Below are 20,611 nucleotides of genomic sequence, written 5' to 3' on the forward strand. Positions count from 1 at the left end.
ATATTCTTTAAGGACCTAGAAAAATCAATAATAACATGTGTATGGAATCAGAGGAGAACACAAATAGCCAAACATTGAAAAATGAGAAATTGGGAGATATTTTATTATCTAATATGAAAATTTATTATAAGGCTATAGTGATCAAAACTTCATAGTACTGGTATAAAGATGAGCTCTCTGATCAATAGGTCAGAATCAAATACTCAAGGACAAAACCCTCACATATGTGAACATATTTTTTTTATAAAAGAACTAAAAACATGAATAGGAATAATAATAACCCTTAAGCAAATGGTGCTGAGAATCCTGGATCTACAAATAAGAAATAAAAGCTGGATCCATATCTCACAGCTTACATAAAGTCAAGTCAGACCATATCAAAGACTTTGAGATCCAAATGAAAACTAAAATATATTAAGGAAATTATGGGCAGAACACCCCAAGATTTGGACCTCGAAGGCATCTTCAATGATCTGATTAAAAAATAAACAAATGTGACCATATTAAAGAGCTTCTGTACAGCAAAAGGAACACTAAGAGACAACTAACTGAATGGGGGAAAAATATTCACATTCAACACAGTCAGATAAAGATTTGATATCCAGGATGTATTGAGTACTCACAAAGGTCAACCAAAAAATTTTTAAAAACCATCAGAAAACTGGGAGATATATTGAATAAACACTTCTCAGAAGACTTTTGAGTGGCCAGTAGGCACATGAAAAATATTACTCTATGCAGGAGACAGGAAAGAAAATCCAGGCACACAAGAAAACTATAGAGGTGGGGACACACAAACGGATCTCGAACCTGAGCAACTTGCTGCAGAGACGGCCCTGAACTTTGCAATAGGCCATTTCTGCTGGGCTATTCCAGATGGCGGCAGGTGCCGTCCCTCATCTGCCCTCTAGGCGGCCACCATTTTCTAGAAGTCAGCAACAAGCTTCAGATACAAGTGGCGGTGGTGGCAAACACCAGGCCTCATAGGACAGGGGAGGAATGGGCCCTTCTCCTTCCCCCCACCCCGATGGGATTCTGAGATGATGCCACATATGGCTAGCATCTACTTAAGATCCCACACGGCCACACACAAACAAATCTCGGACCCAAGAAACTTGCTGAATTGATCTCTTCAGACCCTAATCATAAAAATTTTAGAATTCCTAGAGCATGTGGCCACTCTTGCAGCCACATGACATTATATTGTATCCATAACAAGCAATACAAAACACATTGTCTAGCATTGCCTTTTCGGTGGTGGTGGGACTGGTCTTGAAATATCAAAGGTAACTAAAGTAGACCTGGCACCTGAGCTGTGCAGGAGGAAGAGAGCAGCATGGAACACCTTCAAGAGCATCAAAGAAGTTTATAAGAGGATGAAGAACCTCTGGCTCCAGGCACATCTTTTCAACTCCACCATTCCTCCTGCACTAACATATGCCTCAGAGACATGGGCCCTACAAAAACAGGATAAGAATGCTATTCAGGTCACCCAAAGAGGAATTGAAAAAGCTATGCTTGGAGTATCACATTTCATTCACGTGAGAGAAGGAATTCAGTGTTCCGACCTCTGTCGATGATCAAGAAACAGGGATGGGGGCTGGAGCAATAGAACAGCGGGGTAGGGCATTTGCCTTGCACGCGGCTGACCCAGGTTCAATTCCCAGCATCCCATATGATCCCCTGAGCACCTCCAGGAGTGACTCCTGAGTGCAGAGCCAGGAGTAACCCCTGTGCATCGCCGGGTGTGACCCAAAAAAAACCAAAAGAAAAAAAAAGAAACAGGGATGTTGTCTTGTTTGCCAAGGTTGAGAAAATCAGATGGGCTGGACACATAATGCGATTTGGAGACAACCACTGGACTAGAGCTATTCTGACTGGATTCCACAGGTTGTCAAAAGAACACCTGGCCACGCACCTATGAGATGGTCAGACTTCTTCATCAAGACCCTGAATGAACAGTTTGAGGCTCTTCATGTTCCTGGAGCAAGCAGATGCCATTGGGCTACACTAGCACACAACAGGGATGAATGGAGACGTTACTGGTGCCCGCTCGAGCAAATCGATGAGCAACGGGATAACAAGTGATACAAGTGACAACTAAAGTAGAGAAAGAGAGTAGTGTGCAAATTGTCTGCCACACAGGCAGGTGGAGGTGTGGAATTGGGAGGGAGGAGATACTGGGGATTTTGGTGGTGGAAAACATGCACTGGTGAAGGGATGGGTGTTTGATGACTGTATGATCGAAGCTCAAACATGAAAGCTTTGTTACTGTGCCTCACAGTGAATCAATAAAAAAATAGAAAGAAAGAAAAGAAAACCATAGAGGTGTCCTGTTAATCTTAGCCTGGATCACGTTGGTCTCCCCCATTCCTCATGAGTTATTCCTCCCTCCCTAGAGAACCAAAGGGTGACCTGAACCTCCATGACAGTGATGCAATGCTAGACTGTAAATGCAGACTCCAAAGGGATCTGAGGTACAAACGGGTGTCAAGAAACTCCTGGGAACTCCCTTTAGGCATTGTAAGATGTGAATAGGGTGGAGGGAGTGTCATAGACTTCTGTTCTTGGATTTCTTTTATTTTAACCAACAGAATTACTTTATACTAAGAGACTCATTATATTTTCAAGAATGGGGGTTTCCATCTTACCTGAGGAAGGGAGCATTACAAGAGAGTCTTTTATCTTGGGATAGCTTCCTCAAACCAATTAACTCCATGGGTAAAACCATATTCACAAACATCCGAGGAACCTGAGAAAAAGAAGGTAAGTTGCTAAGGGTCTTAAGACTGAGTGGCTCCATCCCCTCATTGGAGCCACGGATGATTGGATGCTCCCTCAAGTCTGTGTCACTGTGTCTGGCTTTGCCATGTGGTGCCTTTATCCTTCCAGCCTCCCTCCCTCTGCTGCTTGCACCATGACTCCCACCCCTGGTCTCCTGATAACAGGGACCTGGAAGTAAGTCTCAGCAGAAAGCCAGAGCTGCCTGGAGGACCGGTCTGAGATCCAGGACTGTGACTGTGCTGTGTAGAGGATCCAGGCATCATACCTCAGCATGGAGGATGTCCAGAGCATGTTGAATGTTGCGACGGAAGACCACAGGAGAATGTGTGACCTGCAGAAGAGGAAAGTTCTCAAACACCACTCAGCACCCAATGTCTGTGGATGAGGGAGTCTTCCTCTTTTGGTCTCTTTCCTTCCTGAATTTCAGCCACAGTGAGCAATATTGAAAATCAAGGTTGCCTTGAGAGTTTGAGCCTCTGTTTGCCATACCCCAGTTTGTCATACCCCCTGGTGCAACCATGGAAATATACTTTCCTCTACATGGAGCTTTTGGGGAGATTAACTCAAGGATACACTCTGCCTCCCAGGGACATACACATTGCTTTTATGTTTTCTCTAGTTTTATATGTTAATCAATATTTGCAGTTGTTTGGATAAACACAGTACGAGACAAAGATCCCAACATTTCCTTCTCTGGGCTGGGAGCAAGCAAGGCTTTCAACACTTAGTTCTCTGGAGAGCAAGCAAGGATTTTACTGCAAATCTCAAACTGTCTTCTGGCCATTTCAGTTTGTCCTTTCCCATGGTAGTCTGACTCTTAAACCACAACAGCTTGCAGCAAGATCATACATTTATGCTCTCTAGTATGTCCCATTTCAATGCTGGGGTAGCTTTGACACTTGCCCCAGGTCCATGCCACTTCCATGGTGGGACCTCCCTTTTTGGGTATTAGGAATGACAGCAAGTAAAGCCCAAGTCAAGTAATTATGAGTAAGTAATTATTCTCAGGAGTAGATATACTTCAGAGTCATTCAGGTCCCAAATATTAGGAGCATAGCATTAATGGTCTTTCTGTGTTTAACCAAGGAACACTGATCTATAGTAAAATATAAAAAGGCTACAGGGGAAATAGAAAAGCAGGTACAAATACACAGCACTTCAAATACAAAGAAGTACAAATACAAAGTTCAGAATTACCAGAAAGTTTGGGCTTATAAGTAATCAAGACTGACTTGGGGAACTGTTACAGTGAGAGGTAAAATGCAAAGGAAATGTTAAAGATAGACTTTAACTCAATTAGGAATGTTAGCAAGAGCATGGTAAGCTTCTCTGGGAGGAGGAAAGGGGGCAATTCACTGATGAAACCTAAAGCACTTAGGGTTAATAACCAACACAAAGGAAAGGCTAAAGACAAACTTTAACTAAACTAGGGATGCTGGCAAGGGCAGGATGTTAGCAAGAGCATGGTAAGCTTCTCTGGGAGGAGGAAATTCACTGATGATAGCTAAGACACTTAGGGCTAATATCCAACAATGGACTGTTATATAAACCATTTTATTAAAAAATAACCTTTATAAAGGCATATCTTACAAATGTATTTCTACTGAAGTAAAACAAATTTCCAAACAATATTTTCAAGACAGTGGTATTTTCTTTTTATTTATTTCTGTGGTGTTGGGATCAGACTCAGGACTTCACACATGCAAGGCAAGTATCATATCACTGAGTCATATTCTCAGTCCATAAGTTCTTTTTCATTTTTAGTTTTGGTTTGGGGACCAATGATCCTTTATAAATGACAGCATCAAGGTGGAGAGATCTTGCTTGTCCTCTTGCAAGTCTCCATCTTGAAGGTGTCTTGCCCCCTTGGGTATTAACTCAGGATCAATACCTGGTGGAGTCTGAGTCAGACCACAGTATGGAGTTCCAAATCCAACCAACTGGCCAACAAATCAGACCATGGCTCAAGCACATGGGTAGAAATTCTTCCTGGGGGACCATCTTGTATTGAGGGTCTAGAGACCTACCTGGTTGTTGCAGAAATCACAGAGGTCGTTGACTCCTATGAACATGGTTAATAATTTCCAATCTTCACTATAATTTATTCTCTGAAATTAAATGGAAACAAACATAGAAACATTGAACCCCAGAATCATGCCAAGAGAAGTGCAAAAATGCCAAAGACTTGCCTTTGTGGATCTACATACACCAAAGGATTTAGTGTACATTAATATATTCTGTTGTTTGTGTTTCGGTTCCTGAGGTCATAAGTCCTAAGTGCCAGAACATTGGTGGTTGTTTTTTAAAGGTAAACTATGAATTTCTGCGGGCACACTGACCAGTCTATCCTCTATATCTCTATGGATTTCTTCTGCCCGCTCCCCCTTCCAAAATGTCCTACCTTGAGTGGTCCCAGTAGCTGTTCCCTCTACTCACCTCATCAGTTATTAACATTCTTATCAGTACTCTGACCTGGTTAGGCAAATCTCTGTGGATACACACAGGAAAAAGTGCTTTGAAAAACTGTTCAGAAGCGGGAAAAGGGAGATAAGGCAGAGAGAGCAGAGGCCAACAGGAAGTTGAGAGGGTCCAGATGGACCTTCTCCAGGAAAACTGGATAGATGACTGTCCCCTTGTCATGCTCTTCCCCAGTGGGTGTGGGAAGGCACAGTAAACTGTAGGGAGGGGAAACCAATGCTGGTTCTATCTTGCTACTACCTGTGCAATGTCCAATCTTAGTCCTAAAAGATTTAACACATGGAGAAAAACCCTCGTCTGAGGGGCTCAGAGAAACAGCAAGTGATATGGGCATAGCATGTGAGTGAGAGCCATGGTTGGTGCCAGAGAGCCTGTGATTGAACCCTGATTATACCACACTACCAAAGGGGTCCCATGACCAATCTCTGACCTTACTCCCTCTCCTGTGAGCCAGCCTCCAGCTTTCTATCAGACAATACTGTCGTGTCCAAGTCTCCCTACCAGTCCAGGTCCCCGAAGGATCTAAGCGTCTCTTATCCAGGGTCCTTTGCTTACTCTGAGAAGGCTTTTGACACAGCCTGGTTTAGCCAGGCTCCATCAGTGGTCTCTTTTCCTGTGCCAATAGAGTAGCCCTTCAGGTGAGGGTTGAATTGCCGGAGAATGTCTGGAAACAAGAGGAGGGGGACGTGCTTAGTAGTTCCCCAACATAATCTTCAAGTGCCCTTGATGAGTGTCTTTGGACTTTGGATGGAAAACAGAAACCCCATCTGGCAGCCCTCACCCTCATTTTTCTCTAGCACAGAAATAAAATGCTCTGGAGACTGGAAATACAGAACATCAGGGAAGGGCACTTGCTTTGCACATAGCCAACCTGGTCTTGATCCCTGGCACCCCAGATGGGTCTCTGAATGGGGATCAAGCCCAGGTCAGAATATTGAAGACAAGCACCCTACCTGCTGTTATCATCACATTGGCCTCTAGCCCAGTGATTTAAATTGTTTTTCCCATATTGTTCCTGTCTTTATTGAACTTCTCATCCACTGAAGTTCTCAATTCAGTGAGCAATTCAGTGAGCACACAGCTATTGCTGTGAAGTCTGTGTCAGTGATATGCCTTGGGGTCCTTCTTGGTCTTCTGTCTTCATTCACTCATCAGTGCACATCTATTTGTTCACGCACTTGGTACTGCTTGGAAGTTTTCAGTTCACAGTCCACTGTCCAGTTAATCATACTCACCAAAGCATCCCAAATCATCAGATAGCAATAAGGAATTTTATTTCTAGCCCTTATGTAAAAACCTAGACACAAAGAAAACAAGAATGCTTGCGCTTGTGGGAGGTGGGTGGGAGGGAACACCTGTAATTAAATCTAACAGGATTGTATTATCTCTCCAGCCTCTACTTTTCTTCTTTCATGAATCATTTCTTAATTACTTGCGCTCAGAGTTTGCCTGAGCACTTGTTTCCTCTCTCATTTGCTTTATTCCTTGAATAAGCACAATACTCACTGGGCAAAGTAATGATGGTTCTTAGGCTTTCATCTCCACCAATGCTGTTGAGGAATCAAAAGAGAAAAGTAAGGCTGAATTTCCAGCAAAGCCCCCAACCTTTGATCCCAGCAGGATAGTTTTCTTCTTCTGAGAAACACCCCAGAGTCTTGGTTCTACTCCCCTCCTCCTAATTTCAGTAGAAAAACTTAAAAAAAAAAAGAGAGAGTCAAAAGATAACAATACCCCATCCCCTCTTTCCACAAATTCCAAATTTCCCAATTCCAAAACCCAAATGAATTTAAAAGGTCATGACTGGGAGGCAAAGCAATAGTACAAAAGTGAAGGCATTTGCCTTGCAGGCATCTAACTGGGTTCAATCCTAGGCATCCCAGGGGTTCCCCTGAATACCACTGGAAGTGGTCCCCAAGCCCAGAGCCCAGGAAGCCCTGAGAGCCACCGGGAGTGGCCCCCAAACAAACAAATGAAACAAACGAACAAACTAGATCATGATTAATTTTTTGTTGTCTTTTCCTTGGAGCTTTTACATCTGGCAAGAGAACTAAGTGTATGCATTGGGGTCCCGTTTTTCAAATCTAAACCAGTTTCTCCCAGGATGTAGCACCCAGCCAGGTCCCACTCAGACTGTGCACAAAGTCTTGTTATTGTTGTTATTATTAGTGAAAACAGTTTTTAGAAAGTTTTCTTTCCGATTTTTCCTGTTTGAATTAGGAAACCTTGTTTTTAAAGAATGTCTTACAAAAAGGAGCCCGCCCTCCTGAAGACCTCTAAAGTTTCAAGGAAGGCAAAGTTGTCCAGAGCTGGACTCAGCCCCTGCTTCTCCACCTTCCTCATTCCCTCCCAAGCATATTCGGTAGCATTTAAACAGCTCTCCAAATGTGTGGAGCTGAACTTTGTGAATTGGCCCAGGGAGGATGCCAGGAATGCCCGTTCCGGTTCTAGCTGGTGCCAGAGACCCCAGATTCCAGGCCAAGGACACATATCACCTGCCCATTTACGCTGGATCCAAGCTAGGTGATCTGAGAGAGTTGTCAGTTCTGCCATATGTGGCAGCCTAGCTGTGATCACAAACAGAGCAAGAAAGAGAAGTTACCCCTAAATTGGGGTCAGAATGATCTGCTCTCCTTGCTCTTTTTTCCTACTGGCTGTGTGATCCTGGACAGCTTGCTTGCTCTCTCTGAGCATTTCTTCCCCACCTGTGACAGGAACACTCTAACAATGCCCTCTGGGCACTGAAATTTTCTCTAATGCCCATTCGGAGCTCTGGCAGTATGATTGTCCCTTTCTCTGAGATGAAGAGATGAGTTCAGAGAGGTTACATTGTTCCCCAAGATCACACAAACCTGGGCATCTGGGCGCTGAATAATTCTGGTAGCAAAGAAAACAAGCCTCCTCGTAAGATTGTTTTTCAGGAAGGAATTAGAAACTAAAGCAGCTTTCCCAGTCCTTATTCCCCCTACTCACAGGCAGCTCTTGTTGGGGGTATACCCTGGTTTGGGAAGCCTCGGAATTTCTCATGGAAGAAATGGGTGGGTCATTCCTCTGTAACGGAATTGTTTCCTACAATGCTCTCTGTAGTGCATTGTAGGGTGTTATCTATCAATCAAGGGGTCTTCAGGGCCTTGTCACTCCCTCACTCACCTCCACGACAAGCCTCGATACTCAGTCATGACATCCCTGATATCCAGAGGTCTGGACCCAGCCCCATTTGCTGCCTGAGAAAGAATCAGAGAAGCTGAGTGACCGTACAGGCAAGAAAGTCTGTGTTGGGAAATCTGGACACGTTCTAGAAACCAAAGTCTAGAAGGTATTTGCTGTGAACCCTGCCTTTGCAGAGATGAGGGGGAAAGTATTTTGATGACCTTGGCCCACCCACATTTGACCACCACTAAAGACCCCATTTGGTTTAGAACAACTTAAAGCAAGAGGAAGGGTTTCTTTTTCCAAAGTCCCATTTCAGACTCTGAAAACCAGTACCTGGACCTTCTCCACAGGTTTGTGTCTCTGGCCGGAAGCAAGTCATTTATGAGTCGGGTGCTCCCAAGGTCATGCTGAAGAGGGACCTTCCATACACCTGGGGGCCACCAGGTGAGATCCCTGATCTCTGGGGCCCAATTCCTCAGCCCCATCCAGGAGCATTGTGTTCCCAGTGTCACCCCAAGGGAATGTAGCATAGTTGTGTGCATTATTGATGGGCCTCAACATTACTGATGGGCCTCACCCTCAAGGAGATCAGGACCCCAGGAAGTGGTCATCGGACACAGGCAACAGGAAGCAGGTCAAACCCAGTGGGAAGAATAAGCTCAAAACCAATTTTCTGCTCCTTCCTAGGAACCCTCTTCAGAGCACATTGCTGACATATCATGAATCTAAGTTTGCAGACAGAGCTCTGGACCTGGAGTGAGAATCCATGATATCTGTTATGCTCCAACGCCTATAACTAGGTGGTCAGGAGCATTTCCTCCTCCTCACCCAGCCTGACTTCCCTTATTGGTGAAATCAAAGGGGAGTCCCACTGCTCATGGTTTGATTTAGGAAACCACATGACATAATATCAGTAAATGATTCACAGATGGGGTAGGTCTCAGTTGGGCTTTGGAGAAAAGCTTGCTGGCGGCCCTGAACGATGCTAATACAAATTAGAGCAGGTAAGTTTGCGCCAAATCATTGAGATGGAAAGGAAGTTACTGCCAAAGAAAATGAGAACTTCCAGCACCCTTCCAGGCTCTAGAAGGTCTGACTGCTTGAAATACATAGCTCTCTCTGCATGCCGAGGGCGGCGCCAAGCCCTGCACAGATGAGCGAGATGAGTTTTGGTGCCCTCATCTTTTTCATTCATCCTTACCATAACCCAGTTAGTACTTCTTCCGGTCTCAGCTACAATTTCATCCTCTCTTGGAAATCCACCACCCTTTCCTTTTGTCAGGATAGAACAAAGTCCTGGATCTGTGGATCACCCTCACTGTGGCTACCTAGATTAATTCCTTTCCATCACTGATGAGCCAGGTCACTTCCACCACAGAGGCTTTTCCTTGTCCCTATCTTGTTGTGGTCCCCATGTCCACCACCAGGAGATACTGAAGAGGTTAGAATGGAGGGTGAAAACAGATGGGCAATAACCCCAGCCTGGGGTGGGCAAGAGGTAGAAAGAGATGGGTGGATAGGACCCAAACTGGCAGTCTTTCAGAGCTAGGGGTAAGGTTTTTTTCCAGTTTCCTATTATTTATGATCTTCTCTCCTGCCACCTTTCTTTTAGAATTGGGGTCGCTCACCGTGAAAGCATCACCTACAGCTGCAACTACCTTGATGTCAGCCGGCTTCAGTCTGTGAACTGAGAATAAAGGTAGGGGTGAACACAAGATAGGGGCACCTCTATCTCAGCAGACAGACACCTCACAGGAAAACAAAAGTCCATTTTAACAGCTACTTAGCTTGAAAATTATTCCAAACCTGTCATTGTGTTAAAATTTGACAATAGAAACCTGGGGGCGTGACTGCAGGTGCGCCCCTTGGGGAACCAGGTGTTGGTTAGGGGAGCTGGATTTGAAGGAGATGATACGGATAGTGTTTGGTAAATCCTGACATCTTCAGGTGAAGAGTCACCCTCAAGGCGTCAAAGAACCCCCGGGAATGGGATTTGGAATGAAGGAAGGAATTGTGGTGTGGATCTGGTCAATTCTTAAATTATTCTAGTGATACTTGGGATAAAATATATTGTTATGACATTAGTTGTAAATTATCACGCTGGACAGGAACTCAGTGTTGAAAGTAGGTAAAGGGATATGCATTATAACCTTTCAGCGTATGTATTGCAAACCATAATGCCAAAAATGAGAGAGAGAGAGAGAGAGAGAGAGAGAGAGAGAGAGAGAAGTGTGCCTGCCATAGAGGCAGGCTAGAGTGGGAGAGTGTTTGGGGGAGGGTGGGAAGGAAACTGGGGACATTGGTCATTGGTACTGGGAAATTACACTGGTGGAGGGATAGGTGTTGGAACATTGTATGTCTGAAGCCAAATCATGTACGGCTCTATCTCATGGTGATTCAATAAAATTAAAAATAGTTATGGAAAATCAATTAAGTTTCTCTAAGGGGAAGGGAATTCATTTATACCACCATTTCTTTTTTGAAAAATCAAGGTGGCATTCATGTAACATAAAATTAGCTGTTGTGGGCCAATAATCCATTTAGCACATTCATAGTGTGCAATGACCATCATCTCTCTCCATTCCCTTTTGTGTTTAGTACCTTCGAACCAAACACAAAGTCACTGAGCAGGTTCTCATCTTCCCTCCCCCCTGCACCCCCGCCAGCCACCTGAAACCACTAGTCTGTTCTGATTTGTGTGTACCTGATAAAGGACTCATTAGAGAGGGAGGACTGTCAGGGCACATAAATAGTACCTCTTCTTTCTGAAATGAGACATGCAGAAATACAAGAAATTGGTATTGCAACTTAGGAAAGAAGGTGGGAATGGGAGCATCTATTTTAGGAACTCCCATTTGACATAGAAATGAAATCTTTCAAGATTTATTTCTCTCTTTCAATACTTCTACTGAAGAATCATCAACACCCTTTCCTGTTGGGGCCAGACTAGGCTGTCAGGAGGAGCCCATTGTAGACTGTCCTGCAAATGGGCAGGAACATGAGACCCATGAATATGGGCGATTACTCGTGTGTCCAGACTTGTTTGGATGAGGCTAAACATCTCTTTCTATAAGCGGCCTTCAGTAAATGACATAAATTTCAGTATACCGAAAGAGTCAGTCTTCCTCTTCTCACAGATCCCAGGTGCTTACTTAGCCTGTTTGTTTTCAGTATGCAGATCTCAGGTTCTTAGCCTGTTTGCTTTCAGCATGCAGAAAAGCTTTAGGCTTTGCATGTTATTCCTTTATTAATGACCTCACTTATTGAGCCCTTTAGAGCTATGCACAGTAGGATGGTAATAAAAGGAGACCTCAGGATGTTCTACCTTTGTCCCAGGATCTGAGCGAACCCGTGATCCTCCATGAAAAATAATTTCTCTCGCGTTCCTTGTCTCAGAACCTCCCCACTGAACGAATATTCACACAAGACTTTTGAAAGGCTTCAACTTATCCCCTCCTCCACCCCAGCCTGTTTTTCCCTTGGTAATTTCATTTTTGCCATAAATATTATAGTGTCATAGCCTTACCAACACTTTCAATCCCATGGGCTTCTTCCTTGTGAATCTATCCAAAGGGGCTACTCTTTCGAAACAGGGATACTATGCCAGTCGCCTGCCCAAATTCTCATAGGAGGCAGGAAGATTTGTGTACTGTGGTATCCACCTGAGCTGCTCAACATATTCACTTTGGTTTTAAGGATAAACGCATCTTTACTATCTGTTAACATCTAAAATACCCTCCTTAGCATGCCTGCAGGGTACCACACATGATAAATAGCAACCCTTGAGTCATCGCAGTCTTTTCCATGTCTCTATCTGAGCTCTTGCCTCCATTTGCCAAGGGCCCCAAAATCTCATTTACCCGGCTCCACCTTGGCCATCCTCCAATGCTGAGGTACTCTTTAAATGTTCAGGTATTCCAAATCTTCTTGTATCAGCCCTGGGAAGTTATAGGAATCCAGTAATTTATCCATTTCTTCAAGGTTATCCTGTTTCATTGTATAAATACTCTCAACGTTATCTATAACGATACATTGAATTTCTGTGCTTTCTGTGGTATTTTCATCCTTTCATTTCTGATTTGGTTTATTTGGGTTCTTTCTCTTTCTTTGTGAATCTTACTAGTGATTTATCAATCTTGTTTATTTGTCAAAGGAAAAGTTCTTGGTTTCATTGATCTTTCAGATGGTGTTTTAGGGATTCCACCTTGTTAATTTCTGCTCTGTTCCGTGATTTCCTTCTTCCTGCCTGGTTTGGGCTCCTCTTGTTGGTCATTTTCCATGATCTTAAGCTGTGAAGTTAAGTTACTTATGTGGACTCTTCCTTCCTGATGAATGCTTGCAGAATTATAAAATTTCCCCTTAACACGTTTTTGCTGTGCTCCACAAGTTCGGGTAGCTCATGTTTTCATTCTCGTTTGTTTCCAGGAATCTTTTGACTTTCTCTTTGATTTCCTAACTACCACTGGTTGTTCAGTAAGTGATCTGTTCAATTTCTAAGTGTTTAATTTTATTCTCTCCATTTCTGTGCCTGACTAACTTCTATTTTTCAATGCATCATGGTCTGAAAAGATAGTGGATACAATTTCTATCATCTTGATTTTATGGGGGTATGTTTTGTGGCCCAGCATGTGATCTATCTTGGAGAATGTCCTATGTGCATGGGAAAATAACGTGTATTCAGATTTGGGGGATGAAAAGCCCTATCTATTTATTCCCTCTCTTCCATTTCTTTCCTCAAATAAAGTATTTCCCTGCTTACCTTTCTATAGAGAGGTGACAAAGTGATGTTGAGATCTCCAAGTACTATTGTGTTTCTATCAATGTCTTTCTTCAAGTCTATTAATATCTGTTTTAAGTATTTTTCTGGTTCCTCTTTAGGTGCATATATGTTTAGAAATTTGAGTTCTTCGTGATGTTCAGGGCCCTTGATCATTCAGAAATGGCCTTCTCTGTCTCCTGTAAATTTCTCAGTCTGTAGTTTGTATTGTCAGATCTTTGTATGGCCCTTTTGAAGGGGTTGTTTGCATGTAGGACTATTTTGTAGGCTTTGACTTTGAGTCGGTATTTGCTTTGAATGTTCAAATGTGTTTTTTAATAGCAGCACAATGTTGGTTTCAATTTTCTAATCCATCCTGCCACCCTGTATCTTAATTGGTGCTTTAGCCATTGATATGGAGAGAGATTATTGTTATGGGGCTTTATACCCAAACTCCTCTATCTGAAGGAGTTTGGTGTATTTGTGAGGCTTCTCTTAAGGCAGCCCGATAAGTTCTAATAACAATGGTTTTGAGTCTATGAAGTTCCTAAGTTATATTTTATCTGTGAAGTTGTGTTGTTTCTTCAAATCTGAATGAGAGTTTGGCTGGTAGGAAGTTGAAATGGTAATCAAAATAGTAATTCAGACCCAAATGGACTCAGTAGTGAATTCTTTCAAATTTTTAAAGAAGATGTACTGCCAATCCTTTTCGAACTTTTTTAGGAAATTGAAGAAATATAAATAGAAACACTCCCAGTTTCTATGAGGTAAATATCATTCTGATACCAAAAGCAGACAGAGACACCACAAAAAAGAAGAATTACAGGCCAATATCGCTGATAAACATAGATTCAAAGATCCTCATCAAAATATTAGTAAATAGAATCCAACGATTCATTAAAAACATCATATATCATGGCCAAGTAGGATTCAACTCAGGGATGCAAGACTGGTTTAAATTCACAAGTCAAGCAACCTAATATATCATAGAAGATAAAAACTATATGATCATATCAATAGATGCAGTGAGAGCATTTAGTAAGATTCAGCCCCATTTATGATAAAAACTGCACCAAAATGGGAGTTGAAGGAACTTCGCTCAATATAGTCAAAGCGATCTACCACAAGCACACAGTGAGCATTATCCTCAATGGGGAAAAACTCAAAACCTTCCCTCTAAGATTCGGCACAAGACAAGGATGCCCCTTTTACCACTTCTTTTCAGTATTGTACTGTAAATACTTGCCATAGCAGTTAGTTAGGATAAAGATATCAAGGGCATACAGATAGGAAAGGAAGAAGTCAAGCTATCACTATCTGCAAATGCTCTGATACTATACTTAGAAAAACTATAGTCAAGTAAACCTAAAAGCCAAGCAAACCATCCTAACTGTACTATCTCTCCAGACACCATTTTTCTGTCCTTTCCTATATTTCTTATCAGGTTAAGGTATGAGATGAGTTAGAAAGAACTTCTCAGAGTTGTCAGAGAATGGTGAAGGAGTGGGGGTGTACAAAGTACCTTACTTCAAGTAAGGTACCTTACCTGAAACAACCTTACCTGAAGGTACCTTACCTTACTTCAAACTTTCAGAGAAGCAGACAGTGATGATCTTCCCAGCATGCCCCAGTGCATGAAGCCACAGATGCTGGCTACCAAGGCTGCTCATGAAGAGACCAGTTCTGAGTTCCAAGGAGACAACCATACCATGGGTCCTTTCCACAAGCTCATACGAAATTCCAAAGACTCAACAAGAGACATGGCCCTGGTTTACATGCATATATGTCAGTAAATAAACCTCTTCATACCTTCGCATGACGGTGGGTTATTGGCAACTGGGGCTGGTAGTTGCTGTTCCTGTAGGTGAACAGATAAGGATGTTCCTGCAGAGAAAAGAACTGTGTTGAACCATGATCCCCAGATCCATTTATCAGGCTTTGTTATTAAGCAATACCAATAGCTAGTGTGTCCATCCTTTCAATGATGTAAAAACAGTTTCCTGGTAGCTTTTCTACTCTGAGCTGCTCATGAGTTTTCTGAAGGTGTTAATTTATGATTTAAAAGCTTCCATTTGCAAAAGTCAGTATTTCTTGGTCTCTACATAGATTTATAATGCCAGGTAAAATAACTGTTTCTATGAAAAGAGAACTCATTTATAAACTACTCTTAGTAGCCAAAGCAAGAGGGAGATATGGTGAATTATATAGGTCTTCTAGTTAATATCAAATTAAACTTACCAATTCATTAAGAAAGACAATTTTTCCGGCATAAAATAATAAAAAGAATCCTACTTGGCTTTGTTTGGTTATTTTGACATTCATTTATTTAGTAACCTTAATTCTATACCTACTACTTAACAGACCCACATATATTTAATACACCAATCTTCACATTTGGGACATTTGGGATGAGGTGATGTGGCCTTTTGCTCCAATGAGTCAGAAGGGACATCACAAAAATGGCGGGGTTTTTTTGGCAACAGGTATTACCTTATATTGTCCTAAGAATGGACTGTGCCCAAGCTCACCCCACAAAATAAATCCCACACTTTAATGAAGTTAATCATGAGAGTAGAAAAGTTGCTCTCCCCAAGTTGGAAAGACTTTGCCTTCTCTGGTATGGCCCTTGAGTACCTTGGGGGGACATTTCAACAGCCTCCTCTTTCTTATACTGTACGACCCATCTTTGTGTCCTGCTGGCTCCATCTAGAAGAGAAACTCATCTTAAAACAGAAAAGGCTCAAAGAGGTATCATTTAGGGCAGACACAACTCCAGTGTTTCTCCAGGCTTGACCCTGATCCTCAGCATCACCTGCAAATGCATTTGAAATGCACATTTCCCACCAGATCCCGGCCCTACTAAGTAAGAAATTCTAGAATCAGGAAAAGCTCTCTGCATTTCAAAAACCCATAGTGGAGGCATTCTGCAACAGCTCAAGCATTCAGTTCACCTCAGTGAGAGGAATCATGGATCTCTAGCGTGCCCCTTCTGATTTTGCAGGAGGAGAAGCTGAACACAGAAAAGTTGAATTGGGATGAGGACATCAACATCTGGGGTCCAACCAGAATGGTGGGTCACCACTTCCTGGGCATTCAGAAGCCAGTTAACCAATTACTCAGCTGGTTTTCTCATACTGCTACTGCCTGCCCAGCTCTGGTTGATTGAATTCCTCTAGAGAGGAGAGGATGAATAGGAAGAACAGGCAAACAGAGGGTTCTTGTGTCCTCTCCCAGTTCTCCTTCTTCCTTAGTGTGAAAGCCATCAATGTCTCATGCAAGTAAATCCCTCCAACAAATAACACAGCTGTGAGCAAAGAAAGTTACAGATCTTGATGCCATGTATTAAACTGGAACACAAAGAGGCAATGACATGAACACCGTTGGGTCTCCATACTCACACCTCGAATGTCTAGTGATCCAAAAATGAGTGGAGGAATTTAGTTTCATTGTCAGAATCTTCTCTGGCACCTGTGGTTAATTGACAAGAAGCTGGAGAGAATATGACTCTTTGTGGGACTGAACATGGTCTAATAAGAGGCCATGAGCTCTTTATGTTTTGAGTTTTGCTTTTATATTTTTGGTTTTAGCATTAATTGTTTTGGTTTATTTTGAGGCCACTCCCAGCACATCTTTGGGCTTATCCCTCACTCTGTGCTCAGGGATCACTCCTGATAGGGCTGACGATGACGGACTGTATCTGATTTTGGGGCTCTGAACCGAGGTTGGGTGCTTGGAAGGCAAGCGCTTGACCCCTGTACCATCCAGCTTTCTGGCCCAAGAAATGAGTAATAGTGAAACTCTTTAGCTCAAAGTAGGAACACATTTTCCTTCTCTTTTTCACTTGCTTCTAGAAACCAGAGTTCTCTGGGCCAGAGGGATAGTCCAGTGAGTAGAATACTTGTCCTGCATGTTGCCAACCTGGGTTCTATCCTGGGTATACCGCAAAGGGTCACTTAAGCACTGCCAAGAATGAGTCTTGAGAACAAGCCAGAAGACAAGAAAGAAAGAAAGAAAGAAAGAAAGAAAGAAAGAAAGAAAGAAAGAAAGAAAGAAAGAAAGAAAGAAAGAAAGAAAGAAAGAAAGAAAGAAAGAAAGAAAGAAAGAAAGGGAGGGAGGGAGGGAGGGAGGGAGGGAGGGAGGGAGGGAGGGAGGGAGGGAGGGAGGGAGGGAGGAAGGAAGGAAGGAAGGAAGGAAGGGAGGAAGGAAGGAAGGAAGGAAGAAAAGAAGAAGTTGGAGGAGTCTTCAGGTCAGCTCTGAAAGTGTGGTGGGGTGGCCTGGGGAGGTGTTCACGTCTTGATCATCCTGTCTTTTAAGAATTCAATCAGTAAAAGTGAACTAAAATGATGTTCCAAAGGAAAGGAGGGGGACAGTGGAGGAGAACAGGAGTCTCAGGGTGACTGAAAAGCATTGGAAATTTGGTGGTGGGGTGTGAAGTAAATTAAAACAAATATCCTACTGGGAAAAAGTCTTACAAAACCAAATAAGAAATAAAAATAAGAGTCTGAAAAGAGAGCTTGGAGGGTCGAGTTCCAGCAGTTCTGATCAAATCAGTTGACAGCACTAATTTGGTTTTGTAAAATCAGTTTTAGGAGCCTCAAAGATGAAAAAGTCATAGGTTTCCCAGTACACCCACCTGCACCGAGTGTCTCTTCATTAACCACCAACGTCCTTCCCTCTTCTTTGAATCCCCTTCCCACCAGCTCTGACTCTCCCCTCAGCGTATAGACTCACGCGACTCCAAATGGCTCCTCACGCTCCTGCCCCTGCATCCAAGGCTGCACCAACACACACACACCGACTCCATGCCCTGTGCTGCCCGTCCTGCTCCCATGCCACTCAGCTGGCCTTCTCCAGCTCGCCTCCCCTCTGCACAGCTTCTCTGAGTGTCAGAAACAGGGGTGAGTGGTGACCCTCTCTCTGAAGAGAATCCCCACTTGACTCTGAGCAGTTCCCACTACTTTCATCTCACCCCAAGACTCGGGTACTTTGTACAGGGCTTGGCCTAAAGTGGGGGTCAGAGGTTACTAGATGAATCTGAAGACTGAGTTACCCAAAGCTGAGTCCCCTGAAACATGCTACACACGGAATTAGCAGAGAGAACTTGCTTCTCTCCCTCCACATGCATTTCCATCCTTGGATGCCTGCTGCACCTGGAGGAGCCACACTTGGAGAAAGGACAGGTCACTGCACACCTGGGTAAGTGGTGGTTCTTGGTGGCCCTCTGTGCCTACTGTGTCCTGATGCTTTAGTCTTTAGGGTGAGGCCTTCTTCCCTCCTCAATACACCTGTCTGCCCTCATCTCACCTTCAAGAACGTCTAAGAAAGTGTGCCAGCCTGTGGGTTTTCTTGGGGAGGTTGGGGAGTGGTTGCCACTGCTGCCATGGCCGCTGCTGACAAAACAAGATGAAAAGACTGGAGCAGTCCAGGACCCATATCTGCTCTGTCCTGCTTCCTTTTGTCTTTGGTAGGTTTGCACAGGAGGAGGCTTACCCACATGCTCCGTCTTTCCTCAGTCTAGCCTCCTCCCATCGTCTCTTGGTTTCTTTTTTGTCCACTTCCTCTCACATATCCTAGAAAGCCAATTCGAATCCCATCCTCCTGAGCTCCCGGCCCTCCTCAACTCCAGTTATTTCCATGTGCACCTTCAAGAACATCGTTGCATTGATTTCAGTTAACCCTTGATCCCCTTGGGTCCTCCAGTTCAGTGAGGACAAAAGCCTTCTGGTACATCTCCAGTGTCTTGCTGGGATCCAGCACAGGAACATAATGTAGGTGCCCTTCTGGCACCAGGATGAAAGGATGTAGAGAAGTGGGAGAGTCAGGAAGAGGGGAAGAGAGAGGTTTTAAAAAGGATTTGGTTCTGTTCTTCACCCTTTATAGGTCACTGATAAAGTAGGGTTTCTTTCACGGGGGAGAAGCATCATATCATTGGACCAGGCCTTCTTTCTGCAAATAATAGTGTAGTGCACTATTACTACAGTGTACTATAGATGTTATTCACAATTTTTATTTAGTGTACATTGTTATTTAGTTCACTAGTGCAGTCTTTGAAGCAACTGCGATCCAATCTCCATTTTTCTGGTTAATTCGTGCTTATACTTATAGTGCTTATCAGAGCATACCAGGTGCGGGTAAGGGAGAAGTAGAGAGGGATAAAGACAGAGTGAGAAAAAAGGAGAGAGGGAGGGGGAGAAGAGGAGAAAGAGAGAGAGAGATTTCTGATCCAGAGAAAAGAAACTAAAATTGCTGAAATCCTAAAACTAAGGCCAATATATGATAAGAAAATAGATGGCAAAGTGAGGTCTCTAATAGTTTGAGAGGGTCAATAACGTGAGGTTACAATTCATGAACACCAACTGTCACATAATCCCCAAGATATGGGGAAACTGGACGCCATAAGCAGGCCATTGACTATGAAGTCCTTCCCAGGGACCAGGAGGGAACTACATACTTGACCTCCAGTGGATTATATCACCAGATATGGCCTGAGCTTTGCAGAATGCGAGTTGAGACCCTAAACCCCCCAGCTCGTGAGAGGTGAGTAGTGGCTGGCCCTGATCTTCATGGTGCTAAAGCCCAGACCCATCCTAGGTGCCAGCCTGGACTTCTCAGCTGCCTGATAACACAGGGGTCATTTGGTACAGCTGGGTGCTACCCACTAGGCAATCCACTCCCCTATGCCAGTTCACATGGGGCGCCCACAACCTCAGGACTGCTGCCCACCTGTGGGAGGAGCAGGTCTGAGACCACAGACTGTCCTGGGACAAGGTGCTCAGAACTGGGCGATCACCAGGTGTAGTAAATGGATATGGGATCCCAGTGACCCAGAGTTCCTGCTCTGGGGTTATGCTGGCTCCCTGAAGTCCCTCAGTCTAGCAGTGACCTTGGCACCAGCCCTTCCTCTAGCCAGCAAGGTGATCTCTCAGAACCCAGAGCACTCACCATGATGTTCCAGAGCTGCACACCCAGGGTCGTGCGTTCCTCCAGGGAATGCGCCTTCTGAAAGAGAACCCGATGAGAAGCCTGTGGGCACCACCCCTCCATCCCAAGGATGGCGACTTTTCAACACTTTGAAACTCTCCCTGGAGTTGGGGCAGCTCTGATCCACCCTGGCGCTTTCTCTCTACACACCACCTTCCCCAAAACAGGCATTACTTATAGGATGTCGTCTGATAGTAAGCCTTCAGGAACAGCCCATGAGGCTTGTCCTCGATGTCATGAGAATCCCTTTAAGGGAACTCAATAGAAGGAGCAGAGATAGTGTGATTGGGCTTGGCTTGGTAGCAGGAGGGGAAGGAACTAAAATCCCTCTTCATCCTTCTTGGAGTCTAGGCTGCAAACATCAGGAAGTCCAGAGGGGGACGGTGACTTTAGCAGACTGTTTTGTTACTAAGACCCTATCTCCAAGGGTTCCCAGACCTCTGGGGAATTATGCCAGGAAGT

This window comes from Sorex araneus, chromosome X, assembly GCF_027595985.1.
Source record: "Sorex araneus isolate mSorAra2 chromosome X, mSorAra2.pri, whole genome shotgun sequence".
NCBI lineage: Eukaryota > Metazoa > Chordata > Mammalia > Eulipotyphla > Soricidae > Sorex > Sorex araneus.